We start from the raw sequence: 6,000 nt of genomic DNA on the forward strand, positions 1-6,000 counted from the left end.
ATTTTTCAACTTTTTATTTGTATTGCAGGACCTTACCTAAGACATAATTAAGGCTCTTTGTGGACTATCTGTGGTCCATTGATAATCATCTAGGAATCGCTGAGTTAAGCGATTTAAATTAAACTTGCAGTTGTTCTTTTTTCACCAATCCTATAAATCTATATCGTATGTGTCGTTGTACTCTATATCGTGAAATCGTAAAATCGATAGAATTCACTTTTACTGGTAGACTTTTTTTCATTTCTTTGAAGTTCGTGCGTAGATATCAGGAGCAGTAATATGAATTCACAATTAAAATAACAATGAACTAAGATAAAAATTTCTTAGATTAGATTTGATTTGAATTCAGCATTCATAGGCAAATGCATTTAAGTATTGCTAATCTTAAAAATATAGAACGCATAAAATAGCAAGGTGAAACCTGATATTTTGTAAATTTTGTGCAATTTGCTATCATATTGTTTATGTATTTCTTTAGGAATGATTAATATTCATATTAATCAGAGCATTATCATTTGAAAAAAAATCAATCAAACGTTATTGATATTCATATGATTAAATCAGATCATTCTTTTATGAAAGTTATGTATTTTTCTCATGAAAGATGTGTTTTTCTTTATTTTTAAAGAGTCTTTTTGTTCATAAAATCGATATTTGTTTGTCTCAAGGAAATCCATATATTCTATTCTTGACCAAATTGCAGAAATATTTTGGAAATTTCTTTTTATTATGCAAGTAAATTTTAAAATGGACAATTTAAAAATTAATCTATTTTATCTGTCATATTTCTTTTTTATAAAAATGGTTTTGCTGCTTTCATATTATTTTTATAATTTTTCGGAATGCAGTTGCACTCATTTTAATATAAAATGTAAAATCATGGTGATAAGATCTATGTTTTCCTGAAGATCGCATTTAAGTTAATTGAAGCATTGAAATTTATCATATCCTCACAGATAATTAAGCATTCAAGAATGATTCTAAAAATTTTATTTTCAACTCTTAATAAAATCTAAAACATAATAATTTATCAAAACGTTGGACCGAGTTTTATGACAAATTTACGACAGTTTCACTTTAACAAAAATCAAAATAACAAAAAGAAAAAGAACCCTTTTAAATAATAGCATTACACAAAATTGACTACCTCTGTCATAATTTGTTTTTTTTGCTGAAAATATTTATAATATTGAAAAAAAAACGTACTAAAAAAATTGAAAAGTCTCATATTTTATTAAAAACTTTAGTTTCCTTTCGTAGATATATTTTATTCAGGAGGAACTCGGTTGATGGAAGGAGGGCACCTTGGGAAAAATAGCTGCAGGGGTTGTTCTAAGTGATAGGGGGTGAAAGTTCATTTAATACGACATTCATGAGATATGATGCAAGTAAAATGGAAGAGGCCCTCTATATTTTCTTCGGATAAGTTTAAGGAAAATGTTAAACACACTGACAGAGACATACGATGCCTGATGCATTGTAAGAACTTTAGTATAGCAGCATGAAAATATAGGTAGGTGATGAAATTTCGATTTTCTTTAAAAATTTGAGAGCAAGACATTTTTTTTATATGTTCCTGTCAAAGATTTTATATGTGTTACATTAAATAATATTACAAAATGTCAAATAAATAGTTAGACTGAAGACTCATTTTTTTGTACACATTTTATGCTTTTTCTGATGTTTGTATCTTCTATTTTACGTGGTCGGGTACAAGTAGATGCTGATGGAAGATTATATCTGGTGCTTTCGAATCTGAGATAGCCGATAACCGATTTTTTTTCTCATAGGAATGAAATCAGATAATCGATGGATATCTCGCACTTGCGTTGATACTGATATGATTCCAAATTTGGATTTATCTTCTTCGGAAGAGATACAAATTACGATTTTCTGTAGGCATTCATTTTGACAGTGTTTGACAGATGGATGAGAAGAGGAATGGAAGGAATTTGCTGATACAGTTAGTATATGAGAAATTGGGGATTCTTCAGTGGTATGTGCTCTGTTACGTTGATTAAAAGGAAAATGAAGATTGAAGATGCAATGCAACTTGTTTATCAACTTGTTCTTTAAGCATATTAACTTTCCTGGCAATAAAAATAATTATAATTCTTATTAATAATTCTTAATAAGGAATATATCTGTTTAAAATCATCTTATTTTTTCATAAGACCGTTAAATACGAATATAATGAACCCAATGTATTACAAATTGTTGCACGTGGAAATTGAAAAAAAAAGATTATATTCTGGTAAATTAAAACAGAAAAGAAATTCCTAATACGTAGTTAATGCCCGAAGAAAATATATGCCATCAAAACATAACTTGTAAAAAAAACCAAGTCTCGCAACTCAATTCTTCTATCGTAAAAAGTTGTGAGATCCATGTAATAAATATCAAGTCAGTTAATTTATTCAGTCCCTACTTAAGGGTCCTTCTGTCTTAAGTTATTACGTAATTAGCTAACTTAACAACAACTTATAGTGACCATATCAATATTAAAAATCTTTTATGGTTTAAATAAATAGTCTGACTTGGAAATCGCACTAAAAAATCTAATTTAATATAATATGTTAATGTAATCTAATTTAATGTAAAGATACATTGTGTTTTCATGCGATGGTCAAGTCAATCAGAATTCAATAGAAGAATTGAGTTGCGAGACTTGGTTTTTTTTTACAAGTTATGTTTTGATGGCATTTCATTTCTTTATGTAGATAGTCCTTTTCTTATTTTTCTATGTAGTCTTCCTCTTTTTCTTTTCCGGTACTACTTCTTGAGCTTCAGCTCCAGTTTTTCTCAAAGCCCACTCCCTGTCTCTATGGGTTTTTCTCGTCAGCTTTGATATAACAATTTTTAATGTCTGGACGGTAAATGCTTCTTAGTCTGTTGTATTCACAAATTGAGGATTCCTGCGCTTTAATACTTCCAAAGTCGACATTTATTAGATGTAAGCCGTCCAGACTTGAAACTCTGGAAAGTGCCACGTAAGGTTGACCGGATGTGAATACTGCAGAACCGATATCTATCAGTGCATATTTAGACTTAGGTTCCGACTTTTGTGTATAATTATAGCATAGGCTATACATATGGGAAACTGTTCGCTATGAACATAAGCTCTATTAATAATTTCAAATTTAGTTTTGACCGGACTAAGCTCGTAAACATGTTCTTTATTAAATGTAATGTATATTTTCTTAATTATTTTTGTATTTTCTGGATTGACCTTTACTCTTTGCACTATACCGATAGAACCATTAACTAAACCTAGACTCACGTCAATATTTCGCCTTAACATGAATTTTATTCCTATTTTTATAATTATGTTCTCTTCCAGGCCTGCAGTCATAGAAGCATCGTCTTCATATTTTTTATGCATTCACGAGCTCTTTTGTTAGGTATCTGGGGCAATCTATGCTATCTACAACTGTAAGTTTTATTTCAGGATGTGGAAGAGATTTAAGCATTGCAATATTTAATTGTTGACATGTTTTTTGTAGGTAATAAGCAAACGGTATCATCACGAAGTTTCGAGAGGTGTTCAATTATTTCAATTAATCTGTTTTCATTTGAATTGGATCTGAGAGTTATTAATCTAGTCGAGAGTAAGTCACGGTCTTTTTGTGTAGTCACACCTAATCTTATTCTATTTAGCATTTCAACAAAGTCAGAATCATTGAGCTGTCGCATGTTAATTCTAAGTTCATCGTATATGAACAGTTCAATCCACAGATTCGGTATACTGAGGGAACCTAACAACTTTTCAGTTTCAGCAGTTGATAGTTTTTCAAAAGGTGACTTTTCTCTTACCGGCGGAAGCTGTAAGAGATCTCCGAAAACTACAAGATGTTTTTTTCCAAACAACCCATTCTGATCGTCGCTTGTGTCGAATATTTCAGATAAGCGTAAATGAATATATGTTAAAGTAACATTGGATATCATCGACACTTCGTCTATGATAAACAACACTACTTCTTTCAAATTTGATCTCAGAGCTTGGAGCACTTCATCAGAAAGTGGCTTGTACTTCGGTGTTTGCTTGTGTTCTACAGGCAGCTGCAATAGTCTATGTATAGTCAATCCATTCACATTGAATACAGCTATTCCTGTTGGAGCACTAACTGCCACTTTTTTGTTTAAATACGTCTTAACCCAAACTTTCAGAGTTTTTATTAAAAAGCTCTTTCCAGTGCCACCAGTTCCACTAACAAAACAACGTAAAACGTCAGCGCTATTATCAGTTGTGTCCATTTTATTTGTGATCATATCGAAGACTCTTTTTTGATCGGCATTAAGTTTTGCGATCATACTTTGAAGATCAGTTTGCTCTTCTTCTACCAGATTGATTCTCTGAAAGTCACCCATTGCGTTTGCAGCTTCCACAGCTTCAAATTGAATTATTTAAATTTATATATTGTTACAAACCTGTAATTTTGCTTACTGGAGAGAATAGTATCATCATAAGAAAGACCGTTTTAAAGTAATCTATATTGGATGCGGTCGGATGCCGGGCCAGTGATTCCAGAGCTTGGCGACGAATTTGCCGACAAAATAGATAATGCTCGAAACTTCGAGAAATTTATCGATCCGTCCATTATTAAACGCATATTTTAGTTTTTCCTTGATTTATACACTAAACACTAATTGTATTCTAAATTTGAAGCTTCTATGTCTGCTAGAAGTGCCTTAGAGTTTTGATGATCGGTCAGTCAGTCAGTGACAAAATTCACAAATTTTGACTAGTTATAATTCTTAAACTACTGGTTCAAATTTAATGAAATTTGAAATATACTGTGTTTATATAATGCCTGCTTGGTTACTGAAAATTCAGGCTTCTAGTTTTATCCACAACGAAGTTATAGGAGATCGAAAATGGCCTGATATGCTTCGAGAAAAATATGGTACGGCCGTGCCGCTTGTTTTTGCCAGATTTTTCTCTCTCTATTTTAACAACGGAAAAAGCAAGCGACTGAATGATTTTTTGAAATAAAGAAAAACTAATTTAAATTTCCTCATATCAAAAAAACACCATTGTCATAATGTATCAAATTAAATTTTAAAAAAGATACTGAATTAGAGAAAAAAATGTATGGTAATGCCATTAGTACATGGTATGGTATTTTTCTTTAGAATTAAAAAAGTGTATAAAGATTTATATGATGATATTTTCCTCAAAATAATTGAAAAATATCAAACGCTTAGTATATATTTTAGAGACTTTGACCTTGGAAGTATTAAAAGTAATCCTTCTCTTATCTTGAAGAGCAATCTTTTGAAATTTCGTTATAATTGGATAAAAATTGTAAATTTCAATAAAAAAACTGCAGAAAATTACCGATTACATTTTTATATTTATAGATTACATTTAGATACTATATAATATAAGTTTATTAGATTTCTTTCCTATTTATGGAAATATTATTTTAATATTATTAGAGCTTTTTAAATATAATTGATACAAAATTATTAATTAATAGTATGTAATATTAATTAAATTAACTAATCATAATCATAATTAATTAAAACTTTTAATTACTAAGCATATAACGTTTATTTTAAAAATTCTCCCTGGAGTATCTCGAAATTGAGGATCAAAAACTTAACTTTAATTGTGTGTGTGTTGTTTCTCTCTACACTGGAGGATACACACAAAAGCTAGGGGTCTGACTTCTCCCCTCAATGATAAAAAGTACTTCCTTAGGAAAGGGTTGTTCCTTGGTCGGTGATGGCCCTTAGATCAACTACAGTTCTCACCAGTGTTAGTGTAGTGCCGTTCCGGTCATCTAGTTTTTTATCTGCGTGCCTTCGAGGAGGGTCGGAGAGTCAGTGATATGACTTTTAGTTTAAAAATTCATTTTTCTTGCTTTATTACACTTTTCAGATCTAATTTTTAACTTCCACATTTAAAAAAGAAATCAATTTTTCTTTTTGTACCTCCTTTGGATATTGAGTACGATGAGCTTAAAAGTAGAATCGTGTGTGAATACTAAGTTAATT

The sequence above is a fragment of the Argiope bruennichi genome, chromosome 7 (assembly GCF_947563725.1).
Source record: "Argiope bruennichi chromosome 7, qqArgBrue1.1, whole genome shotgun sequence".
Classification (NCBI taxonomy): Eukaryota; Metazoa; Arthropoda; class Arachnida; order Araneae; family Araneidae; genus Argiope; species Argiope bruennichi.